General features: G+C 42.1%; 1 non-coding gene across 1 annotated transcript; it reads right to left on the minus strand.

Moving 5' to 3' along the window:
• Positions 1 to 18,744: 18,744 nt before the first annotated feature.
• Positions 18,745 to 18,863, minus strand: LOC147219970 (5S ribosomal RNA). The gene has a single exon (XR_015108554.1). It is a non-coding gene; the product is annotated as a 5S ribosomal RNA (ribosomal RNA).
• Between the last annotated feature and the right edge of the window lie 232 nt (positions 18,864 to 19,095).

A 19,095-nucleotide genomic window follows, 5' to 3' on the forward strand; every position in this document is an offset into this window, starting at 1 on the left:
TATACTCCTGCACTTCCTCATTCCACCACCAAGTCTCCTTATCGACTTTCCCTCCAGATGACACACCAAGTACTCTCCTATCTGTCTCCTTGATAATACGAGCTGCTGTTGTCCAATCATCTGGAAGCTCACCGTGACCACCCAGACCCTTTCTCCCTGAAAACCATGCAACACTCCTCCCTTTTCAGCTTCCACCATTGTGTCCTGTGCTCTGCCTTTGTCCTCTTCATCTTCCTTGTCACCAGAGTCATCTTACAAACCACCATCCTATGCTGTCTGGCTACACTCTCACCTACAACTACTTTGCAGTCACTGATCTCTTTCAGGTTACCTCATCTATACAAGATGTAGTCTACCTGTGTGCTCTTACCTCCACTCTTATAAGTTACCCTATGTTCCTGTTTTTTTCCGGAAAAAGGTGTTCACTACAGCCATTTCCATCCTTTTTGCAAAATCTACCACCATCTGTCCCTCTGCATTCCTATCCTGGATACCAAATCTGCCCATCACTTCTTCATCCCCTCTATTGCCTTCGCCAACATGTCCATTGAAGTCTGCACCAATGACCACTCTCTCATTTCTGGGAATATTCTGCATCACTTCATCTAACTCATTCCAGAACTTCTCCCTCTCTTCAGATTCATTTCCCACCTGCGGGGCATAGCCACTAACAACATTGAGCATCACACCTTCAATTTCCAATTTCAGACTCATAAGTCTATCTGACATTCTTTTCACCTCTTGGATGTTCCTAACAAACTCCTCCTTCAAGATAACTCCTATTCCATTTCTCTTCTTGTCAGTACCATAATAGTACAACTTAAAGCCTGCTCCTAAGCTTCTAGCCTTACTACCCTTCCACCTGGTCTTCTGGACAAACAGTATATCCACCTTCCTTCTCTGCATCATGTCGACACCCTCTACCTTTTCCTGTCATAGTCCCAATATTCAAAGTCCCTACTCTCCCTACTCCTAGGCTCTTTCCTTTCCTCCTCTGTCTCTGCTTCTGAACACACACTCCTCCTCTTCTTCTTGTTCTTGTTCTTCGACCGAATAAAGCCAATAAAGCCACAATAAAGCCATCTAGTGAAACAATTTTGACTAGATGGCTTTATCGTTAAAACCTTCAGCAGTAGGTGAAGACATTGTGTAGAATCACATCCTATTCAGCATATTTTAGCACCAGATACCAGGATTAAGAATTCCATGGTTATTTACAATATGTGCCAAAAATCTTCAACTTGGAAGATAAAAACTTTTTGACCAAATGCCTTTATCTTTCATTGTTGAGTCTGGATTTGAATGAATTTATTCATTTTGTAGATTCTATATTTTGTAGAATTCTTTAATATTCAGCATATTTCAGCACAAGACACAACCTTTAAAGAATTCCAAAGTTATTTACAACTTGTGCCATAAACATTCGACTTGGTGAGATAAACATTTTTGACCAAATGGCATTATCTTTTAAACCTGCTGCTGGATTTCAGTAAATGTGACATATAATGTGTAGAATCATGGCCTTTTCAACATATTTTAGCACCAGACACCAATTTTAAGAATTCACTTGTTATTTATAACTTGGTCCAAAAAGCTTCAACATCATGACATGAAGAGTTTTGACCAGATAGGTTTATGGTTTAAACCTTTGGGTAGATTTAGGTAAAGATGACATACTTTGTGTAGAATCACGTCATATTCAGCATAAATCAGCACATGGCACCAGCATTAAGAATTCCAAGGTTATTTACAACCTGTGCCAATAAACTTAAACTTGGAAGATAAACACTTTTTGACCAAATGGGTTTATCTTTTAAAGATGTGGCTCCATATCAGTAACTGTCGCAGATATTGTGTAGAATCATGTCCTTTTCTACATATTTTAGCACCAGACACCATTTTTCAATAATTCTCTTCTTGTTTAAAACTTGTGCTCATAACCTTCAATTGGTAAGATAAACACTTGATGTCCAAATGGCTGGATTTCAGTAAATGTGACATATATTGTGTAGAATTACGCCCTATTCAGCATATCTCCAAAGCAGACACCAGATTTAAAGAATTACAAAGTTATTTATAACTTTTGCAAAAAACCTTCGACTTGTTGAGATACAAGATTTGGACCAAATGGCTTTATCTTTCTAACCTTCGGCTGCATTTAAATAAAGATGACATATACTGTGCAGAATCACATCCTATTCAATATATTTCAACAATTACCAGCTTTAAAGAATTCCAAAGTAATTTAAAACTTTTTCCAAAAAATTCAATATGGTGTGATAAACATTTTTTAATAAATAGCTTTATCTTTCATTCTTTCGGCTGGGATTGACTGAATTTATACATTGTTTAGATTCTGTATTGTGTATAATCACATCCTTATCGGGAAATTTCAGCACCAAACACCAGCTTTAAAGAATCCCAGTTTTTTAACACCTTTGCCAAAAACTTTAAACTTGGAAGATAAACACTTTTTGACCAAATGGCTTTATCTTTTGAAGATGCGACTCCATATCAGTAATTGTCACATGTATTGTGTAGAGTCATGTCCTTTTCAACATATTTCAGCATCAGACACCAGTTTTAAAGAATTCCCTTCTTGTTTAAAACTTGTTCTAAAAAGCTTCAACTGGTGTGATAAACACTTTATGTCCAAATGGGTTCATGTTTTAAACCTGCAGCTGGATTTCAGTAAATGTGACATATATTGTGTAGTATCACTTCATATTTAATATATTGCAGCACCAAACACCAGTTTTTAACAATTCACTTCTTATTCAAAACTTTTTTCAAAAATCTTCAACTTGGTGAGGTAAGAACTTTTCAACCAAATGCCTTTATCATTTACACATCTGGCTGGATGCTAGTGAATCAGACATTAATTGTTTAGAATCACATCCTATTCAGCATATTTCAAAAACAGACACCAGTTTTGAAGAATTACAAAGTTATTTACAACTTTTGCAAAAAACCCTCGATTGACCAAATGGCTTCATATTTCTAACTGTCGGCTGCATTTAAGTAAAGATGATATATACTGTGCAGAATCACATCCTATTCAATAATTTTCAACCACAGGTGCCAGCTTTAAGGAATTCCAAAGTAATTTACAACTTGTTAAAAAACCTTCAATTTGGTGAAATAAAAAAAAAAAGACCAAATTGCTTCAAACTTCTAAACCTGCAACATGATATTTATACATTTGACATATTTTGTCTAAGTTCAAATCCTATTTAACATATTTCAAAAACAGAAACCAGCTTCAAAGAATTCCAAAGTAATTTACAACTTGTTCCAAAAACCTTCAATTTGGGTGATAAACATTTTTGAACAAATGGCTTTATCTTTCATTCTTGCGGCTGGATTTGAGTGAATTTATACATTGTTTAGATTCTGTATTGTGTATAATCACATCCTTATCGGGAAATTTGAGCTTCAGACACCAGCTTTAAAGAATTACAACTTGTGCCAAAAACTGTCAACTTGGTGAGATAAAGATATTATATCCAAATGACTGCCAGATCTAGTGATCTGAGAGAAAGACCGGTGGTTAGAACTTCCTCCTTACACCTGCCATCGCTGGATTGACAGGATCTGACTGGACCGAGAAGGCCAAGGAGTAAACACCAAATTAACAGACTGAGTATGGTTTTGTCCATTAAAAGAAAGTAGATGTGGTTTATACTTTTGTCCGCGAAAAGAACGTAGGTGTGGTTCATACTTTTTCCTTCAAAAGAAAGTAGACAGAGGTTTATACTTTTAGCCCTAAGAAAAGAAAGAACAGCAGGGTGCACTGGAATATATGTGTGTGTTGTCACTTCAAAGAGATTTTTATACTGACTAAAGTCAGTCTCTGAAGTAAGTGTAATTTTTAGGTTGTGGTTAAAATTGAGAAAGTTGGTTTGCAGTGACAGCTGTGTCTGCAGAATACTAGGTTCTATAGGAGCTTGGCACGGTCAAAGATCTCTGTGAACATTGTGACTGATAGTTAACCACAACAACCTGTAGTGTAAAAAAAATGGGAATCTCTTGTAGTAGAAAAAATTAAAAAGCCTTGGAAGGGGCTGTGAAGTTCATGCACAAATTGGATCCAGATACTACAAAATATTAAAGAAAACGGAAAAAGAAATACAGCAGGGATGGAAAATTAAGATTAGCATCATTAAAAAACTTATGGATGAACACGAAAAATGCAAAAACAAGAAAAAGAGTGACAAAAAGTTAGACGAAGTGAGAAAAGTTGAAAAATGGATTAAACAAGCCACTACACGAACACAAAGTATACAAAAGAAGAAGAAAAGAACAAATTAAAGATCAGAGTAAAGAAACTATGTTTGTGCAGAAGGAAGATATTGGAACAGTCGACAAAGCTGTGATGCAGCAACCCCCACCACTGGAGATGCCACAAGGCGCAGTGGGAGGGGTTCCAGAGCCATTATACCCAGATCTTAAAAAGCTGCCAGCATATGAGGACATACACAAAGACAAACAAGAACAAGTAAAAGTAAAACCAACACATCCATACAAAACACGGAGAAAGAACCTTAACAAAAGTTATATTGTAGATGAGGCCAAATTATATCCTATCATACAAGTTCCGAATCCACACGATGCGGAAAACCCCCATGTGTAAAGATATCACATACTGAGGTAAAAGAAGCTGCAGATAATGGCTGGGGGCCATTCCAAGATGCAGTTTTCCATCTAGCTGAGTCATAGAGTTCGATTGGATTGGAGTTAGAACAAATATTCAAACTTGTCTTTCTATTAAAATGGGCAAGATATCGAGGTGATTATAAAGGAGGAAATCTCCAACAAGAGATTTGTCAACATCTAACAAATGGTCCTATTGTTGGAAATTATCTGGCTGCTGTACAAGCAGTATTAAATAGAGCAAGACCACTGCATGCAGCCACCACCGCAACCCATGCACAGTAAGCAGCATGCAAACAAGAAACAGGAGAAACTGTTACACAGTTTCAATTCCGCAATGAAGGGAAATTTGGAAACCATAGTGGATTAGAATTCAATGAGCAGGATAATTCTCCTTACCAACTACATCTGAAACTTGGTCTGCTGAGAGGACCACCGAGGAGCTCCACTGAATGCCACAGGAGGTCTTTCCTACCTGAGGCGATCAGACTTTTGAATTCCTCTCCCTTCAGCCACAGGGAATCTCAAAATCTTTGTACTTAAGACCTTAAGACACTTTATAGCCTTGACTTGCTACTTAGACACTTCATAGTTTTATTTGTATTTCTTACTCTCCCCACCTTTTTTTTTATACTGTTTACACAATTTCCTACTATTATTTATTATTGTTATGTTTTACTTGAAGCTCTGGCACAACAATTTCCTTCGGGATAAATAAAGTTGTTCTTATTGTTAACTGAGAAATATACTCTCAATTATTTTCCGTTTTATTTCCCGGTCTGTCTGTCGTGTTTTTATTTGCTTGAAAATAAACTTAACTTCTTCCAGTTCTGCAAAGCAAGAGATGTCTCACACATATCATTCCTCCGTAAAAGACCCAGCCGGTATTGAGGGGTAACACGCAGATCTACTGCACAGATAACCTCTGACAACAGGTTACGGGCCCAGGAAACCCCCAAAGACGGCTGAAGACAGTTTGGAGCCGCTGAGAAGAGCGACGATACTGCGAACTCGGCGTGAAGGTTAGGTTGATTAGCTAGCAGCTGCTAACAGTGCTACCACGTGCTCTAACTAGCAAGGCATGGAGCGGCCAAGTAGATGGTCACGGCTAGTTTTTACCGGAGATGAGAAGCAGTATGAACTCTGGGAGACTAAATTCTTGGCCTACATGCGGCTGCAGGGGCTCAAAGACACAATTCTGAGTGAAACTCCAGAATTTGATGACGATGACGAGGAGGTGAAGGACAAGGAGCAGAATGAAATGGCCTATGCCCAGCTGATCCAGTTTTTAGATGACAAAAGTCTAGGCCTGGTCATGCGCGAAGCTGCAGATGATGGGAGAAAGGCACTGAAGATGCTACGAGAGTATTATGCAGGTAAAGGGAAGCCTCGCATTATAAACCTGTATACTGACCTGACAAAACTGCAGAAAGGAAGCAGTGAAAGCGTAACAGACTTTGTGATTAGGGCAGAGACTATAATCACGGCGCTAAGAAATGCAGAGGAAGTCATGAGTGATGATCTTCTCATAGCTATGGTGCTAAAGGGACTTCCAGAATCGTTCAAACCATTTGCAGTTCATGTGACTCAAAGTGAAGAAAAGCTAAAATTTGCTGATTTTAAAAGGAGATTGCGTTCACATGTAGACACTGAAAAACTCTGCGCTCATGTGTCAGATAATATTATGAAAGTGAACACGAAAGTAAATGACACTCTGAGGGGCAATGACAAAAACACAATGGCGGATATGGTGTGCTTTAAATGTGGTGTGAAGGGGCACAAAGCAAGAACATGCCAAAGAAGACAGTGGTGCGGTTTTTGCAAAAGCTCGACGCACAGAGATGCAAACTGCAGGCGTCGTCCAACGAGTGAACAAGCGAGACAAGCCGCAGAGGGAGAGGGCAACACATCGTAGGTTTTCTTGACCGAAGACCGGGGAGCGGACATCGTTCCAGAGCGTGGTGTGAAGATGAACGGCCTAATGGTGGACACGGGCGCTACTTCCCACATCATCACGGATGAGACAAAGTTCAAGAGCTTCGATGAGACTTTCAGAGCTAACACACCATGTTGAGCTGGCAGACGGGACCAAGTGTCAAGGCGTGGCGAAGCAGCGGGGAGAGGCAGAGGTGATCCTCATAGACAGCAGAGGACGTCACCACACAGCAACACTGAGAAACGCGCTGTTCATCCCTTCCTATCCACAGGACATTTTTTCTGTGATGGCCGCCACAGCAAGCGGAGCAACGGTAATCTTCAATGAAGGAAAAGACATGGTCAAAATGACTGACGGTACTGTATTTCCTATTAATGTGCAGAACAAACTTTACTACCTATCTACAGCAGATGAAAGTAATGACAAATGCAAAGGGTGTTTTGATTTACAAACATGGCATGAAATTTTCGGCCATTGTAATTATAGCGAAGTACAAAAGTTGACAAAAGTGGTTGATGGTATGGTAATCCAAGGGAAAACTGAAAAACCTGTATCACCATGTAAAGTGTGTATTCAAGGGAAGTTTGTGCAGATCAGAAACAGAGAGCCTGATGCAAGAGCAACAGAGGTGTTTGATTTAGTGCATACAGATCTGGCAGGGCCAGTAGATCCCATATCTATAGATGGACACAGATTTGCGTTGTCGTTTACTGATGATTATTCCACTATAATTTTTGTGTACTTTCTCAAACAAAAGAGTGATACAGTGAGTGCCACAGAGAGACAGAGTTGTTCTTATTTTTATTCTTAAATGTCTGCTTGATGGGGAAACAGCGACAGTAGACAGTGTTATGGCGTATGAAAGGCATGCAGAGGAATTACAAACAGCCAAAGAAACATCAGTTTATGTAATGGAAGATGATGATGATGAAGGATTGTTAATGTTTCAAGGAGGTCGTAGAGGACGAAGACCCCAGAGAGGGAGTACAGGAAGAATTAGATATCAGAGTGGAATTGAGAAAAGACAAAATAGACAGAGATGACTCATGTTGGCATTGTGGTAAAACAGGCCATTTGGTCACGACAGTGTGGGCAAAAGAGACAAGGAGGAAATGACAGGGGAGATAGGTGAAGTGAGGAGCGTGCACCCTTACCAAGTGCACGCACCCCAACTCATTCAGATGATGATGATGAAGGAGAGGAAGGACTTGAAAGTATAAATATAGCAAGTGCATGGGAACTACTGAATAATTTGACAGTAAAACCCTACATGAATTTGGAAGTTAATGGAGTCTTAACAGAATTCCTGTGTGATACAGGAGCATGCAAAACAGTTTTGACAAGAGCACCTCCAAAAATAAATTATTCAAACACAAAGATAAAAGTTCAAAGTGCCCATGGACACACCAAAACGCAAAAACTCACTGAAAAGATTAATATGACACATCCAAATACAAGCCGATCATGCCAAGTGCAGATAATCATTGATCCAAGCAGTGGTGGGCTGTCAGGGCCTGCAAGGCCTTCTCTGCTGGCCCAAAAAAATATCTGAATCACAAACGTTAATTATATTTTGTCCATGAATTTTTATTAAATAATTCCAAATGGTCGGTTCACTTCCTTTCATAGCTTTTCCCCTGCTTGTGCTGCTTCCAGACATATACTTTCATATTAACAATCACATTCCAGCCATAATCTGTTGTCAGGCAGGGTCAAGGTCAAAGGAATCTGCCTGTGGGGGGGCCTGCACAATCAGTTCTGCAAGCCCTTTACGCAAATAATAAGTGTTGATGACGCTGTTGCTTCATCCAATCAGATTTTGAGTTGGCGACATCAAAGCCTTCTAGCAGGCCATAGCAACATCAGCATATTCACACCCTCTGATTGCATAGTCAGAGAGTGGACAAGTATATTAGCGAGGAGAAGCGTACTAGCGAGCTGCGAACAGAAATATAGTTGTGTTTGTTTAATATTGGCATTGTCAACCCACAATGGCTGCAGGAGGAGAAGAAACGGATTCAGTTGCTCATACATTGTTAAAACTGTTTTCTAGATGGAGTTTTGAAGAAAAGCTGGGCATAGTAAAGAAAGGTTGGGTAACTCATAAGCTAGCGAACCTGTCACAACCAGGAAAAGGATTTGTTCAACATTTTCAAACCACAAACTACGACCGGTACCCCTGGATCACAGGCTCCGAGTGTCACGACTCATCGGGTCCCCGGGCAAGCGGCACAGCAATCACAGCAATTATCCTCCGCACCTGGTGACCACGCCGCACCAGGGAATAATCCCACTAATCAGGCCTGAGTATAAAGGCGGACCTAAAGTTTCAGTCATTGTCTGATCTCGTTAGGATGAGAAGTTCGTATTGTCTTCATCGCCACTTGTGTAGAAAGTCCCGGACTGAAAACCAATTAAACTACCTGCAATCCTACATGCCTGTGTCTTTTTTTCAAAGAAGATGAGTTCAGCTGAGAGCAACTATGATATTGGGGATAGAGAGCTCCTGGCCATCAAGTTGGCTTTAGAACAAGGGCGCCACTGGGTTGAGGGAGGAAATATCCCTTCATTGTGCTCTCTGACCACAAGAACTTGCAATACCTACGCGAAGCAAAGAGGTTGAACCCCCGCCAGGCCAGATGGGCTCTCTTCTTCACCAGATTTCAGTTCACCATCCAATATCGCCCCGGTACTCTCAATGGCTGGGCAGATGCTCTTTCACGTATTCACTCACCTGAAAATGCCCCTGAAGAACCAGAGAACATTCTGCCTGACAGGGTGCTCGTGAGCCCCATCCGGTGGAGCCTGGATGAGGAAATCTGGGACGCATCAGTGTCCGACCCCGCACCACTCAACACTCCTGCCGACCGTACCTATGTACCCCAAACCATCCGGGACTCTCTCCTCACCTCTGCACACCAGGTATAGGGCATCCAGGTATAAGTGCAACGCTGAACATTCTTCGAGGCAAATACTGGTGGCCAGGTATGTCGAGAGACGTCCAAAGATTTGTCAGCCAATGCCCCGATTGTGCCATGGCAAAAACCCCTCGTCACCTACCAGCAGGGAAACTGGAACCCTTACCAATCCCAAATAGACCCTGTCCCATCTCGGCATTGATTATGCCACAGACCTTCCCCCCTCCGAGCATCCTAGTGGTCGCGGATCGCTTCTCTAAGGCATGCAAGTGAGGGGAGTCCCTGCAGCATTGAAGACATCAGAGGCCCTCTTCACCCAGGTCTTTCGGAACTTTGGACTGCTGGAGGACAGACACAGGCACGTAGGATTGCAGGTAGTTTAATGGGTTTTCAGTCTGGGACTTTCTACACAAGTGGAGTTGAAGACAATACGAACTTCTCATCCTAACGAGATCAGACAATGACTGAAAGTTTGGGTCTGCCTTTGTACTCAGGCCTGATCAGTGGGATTATTCCCTGGTGCGGCGTGGTCACCAGGTTCCGGAGGATAATTGCTGTGATTGCTGTGCCGCTTGCCCGGGGACCTGATGAGTCGTGACACGGAGGTACACTGCAAATTGTATTGCTGGGAGTGCTTGGAGACGAAGCGCACGGATAATCTGTACGACAGGATAATAGAACTCTATTTGAGTAAAGGAAGGAGGATGGATTTTGTCTACAAATCATCAGAATTTGAGTGAGTAAAATACTGCTATTTTCCTTAATAATACAGAAAGTTTATAAGGTTATTATTGGTGTTTTTTTTATGTGTTGCATACATTTGCTATAAGGGCATTTTTTTGTGGCTTCTGTCCGTTTTTGTGGCTTCCGCCACGGGACACCTGAATGCCACAGGGGTATGTAGAAAGTCCATTAATTTTTGCAGCAAAATTCAAAAGGTCATTGCTGATTTAAGGCCTGAAGCAAGAAAAAAATGCTGTGAAGAAAGCTCCTAAACCAAGAACAAAGAAAGAAATGCTTTCTGTCCTTGGTTTATGTAACTATTGTACAGCATTCATCGCAGAATTTGCAATCATAACTGCACCGCTTTTGAAAGTGGTATGTGAAAACCCATTGGCTATGAATGATGTTCTCTCACCTGGACACCAGAAGCAGATGAAGCGTTTGTGGAAATCAAACAACAACTTTGTAGTGTATCCGTACTGGCACGTCTAAACTACAATAAGCCATTTATCCTAACTGTGGACTGTAAACAGTCATACATGACGATCTTACTCTTACAGAAATGTGGGGATAAATTTAGACCAGTAGCTTACCACTCAAAACAGTTGGACAGTGTAGCTAGGGCTTTCCCACCATGTGTACAAGCAGTAGCAGCAGCCGCTGTAGCTGTAGAAAATTCGGCTGATGTAGTTCATCCATTTGAACTATTAGTACCACATGCAGTTGATGTTCTCCTACTGCAAGCAAATTGTCTTTTCTATCTCCAGCTAGACAAATAAATTTTACAGCGGTGCTGCTAAGTCAACCACATCTTACCATCAAACGATGAACACAACTCAATCCAGCTACATTTTTACCTTTACCAATAGATGGCACACCTCATGATTGCATAACAGAAACATAACAAGTAGTTCTACCAAGACCAGATTTGCAAGACACACCACTACCTAATGGTTGTGTGTGGTTTGTAGATGGATCATCTTTTAAAGATGACAGAGGAGTCACACACACAGGCTGTGCTGTGGTAGAACTCCTGAACCAGGTCATAACTTCAAGGGCGTTACCAACATCACTATCAGCCCAAGCAGCTGAAATTATAGCATTGATAGAAGCCTGCCAAGAAGCAGAAGGGATTGATGTAACAATTTACACTGATAGTCAATATGCCTATTCCACACTCTTTGTATTTGCAAAAATGTGGCATCAGCGAGGCATGGTGACGACTACAGGAAAAACAGTGACGCATGCAGCACTCTTAAGAGAACTACTAGAAGTTATACTGCTCCCACGAAAATTAGAAGTAGTAAAATGCAGAGCACATCACTCAGGAACAGATGATTTTACAAAAGGAAATGCCTTTGCTGACAAAATAGCAAAGGAAGCAGAAAAAAAAAATACAGCATGCATGCTGAAAAACTATCTACCGCACCATCGTTAATTGACAATGATGTACTAAAAGATGCTCAGGAGAATGCGTCAGCTGCTGAAAGACAATCCTGGCTCAAGAGAGGAGCAACAGACTTCAATGGAATTTTGATGATAAATGAAAATGACCCATTGGCCTTGCCATGTGTCAACAGGAGGGATGGAGGTACTTACGTCAAAACACTTCTATACCATTATCCTAAATTCCTACTTAAAAAAATTTGTGTGCACAATGTATAACATGCTTTAAAAATAATACTCAAGGAAACTAAGACCAAAGAAAGGAAGGTTTCCAGATCCACAATATCCTTTAGAAGTGATGGACATGGATTTTATTGAATTCAATTCTGTAGGAAAATATAGATATTGTTTGGGAATGATTGACAGCCACAGCAAATGGGTGGAAATTTCAATTATGAGAGCGCAAAGACCAGACATCCCCCTCCCTTTTTTTTATATTTAATCTATTTTATTTCTTGAGTTGGCAACTTGCTCCTTTCCTCTCACTCACTGTTCGTAAGTATGTAGTACCACATTCCACCACAGGATGGCGTGAAACCAACTGTGATTAGTTTGCCGAGACGCGGTCACAGCATTAGTTCAGTGCTGTGTCGGCAGCAAAGAGGTTGGACGCCAGTAATGTGGCTAATGTCTGCGTTACAGGTAAAGAGTTATAACGACACGTAAATAGGTAAAAACGAGCGAAAGAGTCCCGGTGAAGTGAGTGAATGGCCGTTTAACTTGTAGGGTTGAGGTCAGCAGTAGCTTGGGTAGTGCTAATAGCATGCGATCGCTAGCCGCTAGCTAACTGTAGCCTCGTGGCGGGACTACTGTGTATTGGAGCCGAGTGTCGGTTTGGAATGTGTGTAAATGTACGTGTACAGAGGGGAAATGGGAGCAATTGCTATACTGGTTTTGTAAATAAGGAAAACTGTGATTAGTTTGCCGAGACGCGGTCACAGCATTACAAAAGCTGATGCAGAAGCTGTAGTTAATCCTATCTGTAAATACATTCTGCCAACCCATGGCATACTGCAGAGAATAAATGAAGTAGTACACAATGGGTCAAGTTATGGACATTGACTGAAAGAGACATTGTTCTTATCATCCACAAACTGCAGGGTTAGTGGAAAGAACAAATGAAACAGTAAAAAACAGACTAAGAAAATGTATGGAACATACAGGAAAGACATGGCGAGAGTGCATATATATGGTAAAAATGTATATGCACATAGTTACCACAGTGAATGGTTTGACACCATTATAGATAATACATGGTGGACCATTCAGGTTACCGATGACACATCCAGACCTAGAGAAGGCCCACACAGAAGAAACTTAGTGGAATACATTAGAAATACACTAAGGCAACGAGATGTAACAGACGCAAATGATCTGCCTGAATCTCAATCTGCTCCACAGGTGAAGGTCCGAGTTGGTGATTGGATCTTCGTGAAAGTCATAAAGAGAAGCTGTTGGAGTTCAGCATGCTGGGAAGGACCATTCCAAGTACTTCTGACCACGCCGACTGCAGTGAAAACTGCGGAACGATCCACTTGGATTCATAATCACACTGTAAGGTACTCCCTGTTGATCCTACTAACACTGGCTAGAGGGGAAGGCTGACTACAAAGGGGAGTAAGAAGGATAGTCTTACTCGTCTCAAGGCATCGGCTGCATTAGTGAAGAAACCACCAGATCCCTAACCGTTTAAGTTGGAAGGGTCCAGGATGAGCCAGCCAAAACAGGAGCACCCAACCCAGCAGGAGAAGGCAGAGACAAACAATGACAAGTCTGATGAGTAAAGAAGGGCCTATCTCAAACTTATAAAGAACTATGAAATGAGAACAATGCTCCTCACTGTAACAGTCTCTGGTGGCAATTGATAAATATAACAGCAGGAGACCAAACTGATTGCTATGTTTGTACTGTAATGCCACTATCAGTGTCTCCTAACCCGTCTATGCAACCTCATCCAACTAATGAAAGTGAAGGTCTGAAGTGGAGATGTGAAGCACAGCTGACAGATGATCATCAGTGAGAGGATCTATACCTGGATTTTGTAAACTTCATCATTGAAAATGTTTGTTCACAAATGTAGGTAGAGCCAAAGAGAACAAACATCTTCTGAGCATGTCTCCTAATGTTTGGAAAGTTCTCCTCCTTGAGAGAAGAGTAGAAATCCAGCAGAGATCCTGACTTAAAGTGCTCTGCCAGTACTACATCAGACTGCAGGTCAATGAGTTCCAGCTGAAAATCACTGGGTGCCTCATCCACACGGAAGGTAAAGAGAGAAGAAATCATGTGCATGTCATCCTCCATTGTTCTAAGATCCTCAAATCGCCTTGAAAACTCATCATGCAATGCTCCTCACATGGATGAGTACCTGCAGAGGTTATCAGCTGAAGGTGTGACTTCTTTCAGGGTCAGCATGTGAGTGAGAGTGTTGCTCTCCTGTTGTCTTGAAAGCAACTGTATCTTTCTCATGAAAGCCTTCACCAGGCTGTGCATTTCATGCACAAAAAGGCCCTTGCCTTGCAGCTTGGTGTTCAGTTCATTCATCAGTGCAGTCACATCAACAGCAAATGCAAAATCTGCCATCCTGTCCTCATCTGCAAGCTCTGGGATGGCCTTGCCTTTTGTCTCACAAAACTCCTGGATTTCTGCTTTCAGATCCCAGACTCTTTTTAGCACTTTGCCCAGGCTGAGCCATCTCATAGAAGTGTGGTAGCCAATGTCACTGTGCTCACTCTCATGCTCCTCCAGAAGTGTTATAAACTGTCTGTGATTCAGTGCCCGCGCCCTGATGAAGTTAACTATTATAGTAACAACATCGATAACATGGTTAATTTTTAGCACTGATGTGCACAACACATGTTGGTGTAAAATACAATGTAAAAATACCAATTTCTGATCAGGGTCAATTTCAGTCACTTTATCCTGCATGCGTTTTAAAAGTCCGACATTTTTCCCTGTAAGATTTGGACAACCGTCCTTGGTGACACCTGCCAGTCTGTCCCATTTCAGTCCCAACGTGTCCATACAAGCATTTACCTCAGTGAAGAGATCGCTCCCTGTCGTCATCCCTTTTAACGACCGCATTGCTGCCAGCTCCTCCGTAATCTTGAAGTCCGGCGCTATCCCACGGACAAATACGAGTAGCTGGGCTGTGTCGCGGACATCACAACTCTCGTCCAAAGCCAAGGAGAAAACGTCAAAACTTGGCACTTCACGTTGCAGCTGTAGCTCCAGATTCCCCGCAATGTCCTCGATCCTTCTCGTCACGGTTCGCCTGGACAGCGGGACTTGCTCAAATGCCGCTTTTTTTCAGGGCATATTAGTGCTGCAGAGTCTACCAAGCACTCTTTCACAAACTCCCCCTCTGCGAATGGCTTGCTGTTTTTGGCTATTTTGTGGGATATCACGAAGCTGGTCTTGGTTGCTGCATCCCTGGATGTATGAAGCTTGGTAAAAAAGCCTTGCTGCGTTTGCAGCTTGGCTAGCAAAGCTTCCAATGTCCGCGTTCTTTCGTCATCAGTCAGGTTTTTATATTTCTCTGCATGTTTCGTCTGGTAATGCCGACTCAAATTGTAGTCCTTAAACACGACAATCTGCTCCCCGCAAACTAAACACACAGCTTTACCTCCAACTTCAGTAAATAAATACTTAGCTGTCCAATTTTTGTTGAAAATCCTACATTCGGCATCTACCTTTCTCTTTTTAGCCTGAGCGGATATTTTTGAGGGCGAAAATTGTCTTCTTGTGATTCAATCGCGCGCATGTCTTGATATTCGCATTACGTCATTATGTGCGTGAATTAAGAAAAAAAACAACAACTTCAGAATAAAAGCAGTGCAGCTTTAGCCCATGAATGAGGTGAAATTGGAAAGTATGTTTATTTTGTAATTTCCAATTAACCTTACACTGGCGGTCAGAGTCAACCAAAGGTATGTGGCCCGGGCCATACAATGCCCAGGTCTGTTATACAAGGTATGCTCAGGCATTTCCTACAAAGGACCAAAAGTCAGTTACAGTTGCCAAAGTATTGTGGGAAAGTACTTTGTTCATTATGGACTACCCGCTAGAATACATTCAGACCAAGGTAGAGATTTTGAAAGCCGCCTCATAAAAAAACTCTTATCCATGCTTGGAGTAAGAAAGTCGCACACCTCACCTTATCATCCGCAAGGTGATGCTCAACCAGAACATTTCAACAGAACACTTCTCTCAATGCTTGGAACTCTTGAAAATGTGCAGAAACAAAACTGGAGTCAACATATCAGTCAGTTAGTACATGCGTATAATTGCACTAAAAATTAGTCCACTGGATATTCCCCATACTACTTAATGTTCGGGCACAATGCCAGATTGCCTGTTGACCTCTGTTTTGGTACAGCTCTCGACGGTAATTCAGAGACGTCTCACCTACAGTATGTGGACAAAATGAGAAAAGAACTCCAAAAAGCTTACCATTTAGCTGCAGAGTGTGCAACCAAGAGCCATCTGAGAAACAAAACCTGTTATGATCAATGAGTAAGAGACCAACCTCTACAAGAAGAGTCCTCATAAGAAATGTTGGCGTAACTGGGAAACAAACTACAAGATAGATGGAAATCCACACCCTATATTGTGATTAAAAAGTTTTCCAACTTACCTGTAGACAGAGTCAAACCCGAACAAGGAACTGGAAGTGTCAAAACTCAACACAGAGACCACCTTCTACAAATTGGTTATCTTGTCAGGATTCCCGATAATTCTGAACAAACTAAAAGAGTCAGAACACCAGTTACCAGGAGACAACATACTCTAAGACATCAAACACATCACCAAAATAATCAGACATCTGACATCTCTTCAAACTCTGAATCTGAGTATGAGTGTGTCTACGAGTGCCCAACCTGTGATAAGGTCAGGAAACCACTGTCCATACCAGACCGAACCACCCCAGAGCATACTCCCTTTGAAAATTTCCCCTCATCTGAGAGTGAACCGGAGGTGGAGAAAGTACATTCTGTCAGTTCACAGGAAGAGGAATATCAGTCCTCCAACGAGGAAGCAGATACTAATGATACAGCTGAAGACACTGATGTGGAGTTGAGAACTCAAACCAGCCCTAGAAGCAGAAAGTCAACGCGTGAAGTAAAACCAGTGATCCGCTTGACCTATGATAAACCTGGAACTCAAGCTGGGGAACCTGTGACTATTGTGCACCAGAGCATGGTCATTCACTTGAACCTCAGTGCCAGAGGAAACCCTGATCTTGTGAAACATCCTAAAACATGCCCCTACAGATCTAAGTCTAAACAGTACAGTTAGATGAGGACATCTACACCTTTTAGAAGGGGGAGGATGTAGCCCGTCTAAAATTTCATTACAGACCATACAGGCTAAAATGTAAAGATGTTTTAACATTTAAGTAAAATTAATTAAGACTGAAATGGCTGTAAAACATTTAATATTTCATGTTTAAAATGTGTTCATAAATGGTTAAAAACAAGGTTTAATCTTATCTAAGGTTTTTGTCATTTATTTGTGAATCGTGCTTTTAATCGCCACAAGCTTGTGTGAAACGTACAGCTCAACATGTGCTTTTGTTTGCATCCGAACTTGTTAAGTGTCAATATGGTATTTTCTTGAATTGTATTGGTTGATGTACACTTAGTGTCCAATCCCATGCGTGATGGCGGGATCTGAATGAGGAAGGCAATAGAACATCTAGGCGCGAGGCATTCGACTGCTGCGTTTGCCGAGGGAAGTTTGTGAAGCTAAGCTGAAAGGAGAATGGTCATAAAACATTGTGGATGCAGAGTCTACGTTGCTGTTTTCGACTATTTAACCCTGTGATGAGTGAGTACTCGATGTATATGATTTTTATGCTTAGACGATATGTTTAAGTGCACATATGCGATGCTAATCGAGCGTTAGCATTGTTGGCATTTTACCGCGAGTTAATTTCATACTCTGTATGTAAAGTATATGAGCTTGGAATTGGAGACCTTTGATGCTCAGTGGACCGAGAGGAATTCTCTGGACGTTTCTGCTGAGGCTTAACCGATGAGTTTCACCGAGTGCACTTCGTGATGCCGTGATGCCAAGTCATTGCTAACCCGTTTGCCGAGAGGAAATCGCATGGTGATGGACAACATTTGACTATCCATTGCTTCAACACCAAAAGGATTAGTGAGTACATCAAAGCACATGCATTTTATTTTGGGGCTTGTGAACAAGTGAAACGGACATTTTCTGTTTTTCTGGTCCAACGATCCCGAGCATCGAATCAGGCCTGCCACGATTGAACTTTCTGAGAAAAACAAAACGGACTTTAAGGTTATGGTTTTTGAACTGGACTGAACTTGAAGGGATGTACATGGTTTTTGAATATGTTTATGTAGTTGCAAAGCGACAAAATCTCAAATGAACGCACTACCAATTTTATTTCATTTTTCTTTCTTTTAATTTTGTGAAACTAAACTTTGGCTGATGCATCTTCCGCATCTGCCCGGTCACGTGGTACACGGCCCTCCGACAGGACGCCGAAGCATCAAAGTAAACCCAGGACTTCAACAACCAGACTCCTAGGAATATGATGAATGAATGGGGAAAAATGAAAGAGAGCCAAGGGTAGAAGCGCTGATTACTGGCGATCGCAAAAGGAGCAGAAACGAGTGTAAAAAGAAGCGAGGAGGGCATCGAAGAGGAGGAGGAGTTCAAAGGCAGGGGGTCCTGATGACGTACCGTACATGTGGAGTCCTGGAAGTGCCTAGGAGAGCCAGCGGTACGGAGATCAGCGGTTGGATTATTCAACAGCGACAGGTATAAACGAGAGAAAAAGAAATTCAGCACACATGGAGAAATACTGTACGGGGATGACAAGAACGGCGGCGAGCGACGGACGGAGGCGGCGAGACAACGGAAAGTGACCCGAAAGGTAAGGCGGGGAACTATGACTGAGCGCGTGTCGCGCCGGGCTTCACGGTGACTCCGGTGGGACAGACACAAGGGAATGAGCGGCGTGTGTCCGTGTGTGAAATGTTGGCGCTCTTGAGAGACAGCACCCCCTGCTTTTGACAGAGGGAACGAACATGAAAAAGCTTACGGCAACTGGTATTCCCAGGCGGTCTCCCATCCAAGTACTAAACAGGCCCGACCCTGCTTGGCTTCCGAGATCAGACGAGATCGGGCGTGTTCAGGGTGGTATGGCCGTAAACGAGACCAGGCTACGCGGAAGGGCACTTTATAAGCAGCCCTCCCCCGTCTTTTCCACCTCCAGTCATTTCCAGATGTGTCAGGAGCTCCTTCTATTGCGTTTCCATGATTACAGCCAGTGGCAACCAAGGTTACTATAACCAAAAATCATCAGACACACTTTACCTTAGGCTGCAGCCTAAGGTAAAGAGGGAGCTAGCAAAGGCCATACCAGGACTCAAATGCACGGCGGGA

The sequence above is a fragment of the Fistularia commersonii genome, chromosome 24, assembly GCF_037954325.1.
Source record: "Fistularia commersonii isolate RoL2024-O1a breed Wild chromosome 24, RoL_Fcom_v1.0, whole genome shotgun sequence".
NCBI lineage: Eukaryota > Metazoa > Chordata > Actinopteri > Syngnathiformes > Fistulariidae > Fistularia > Fistularia commersonii.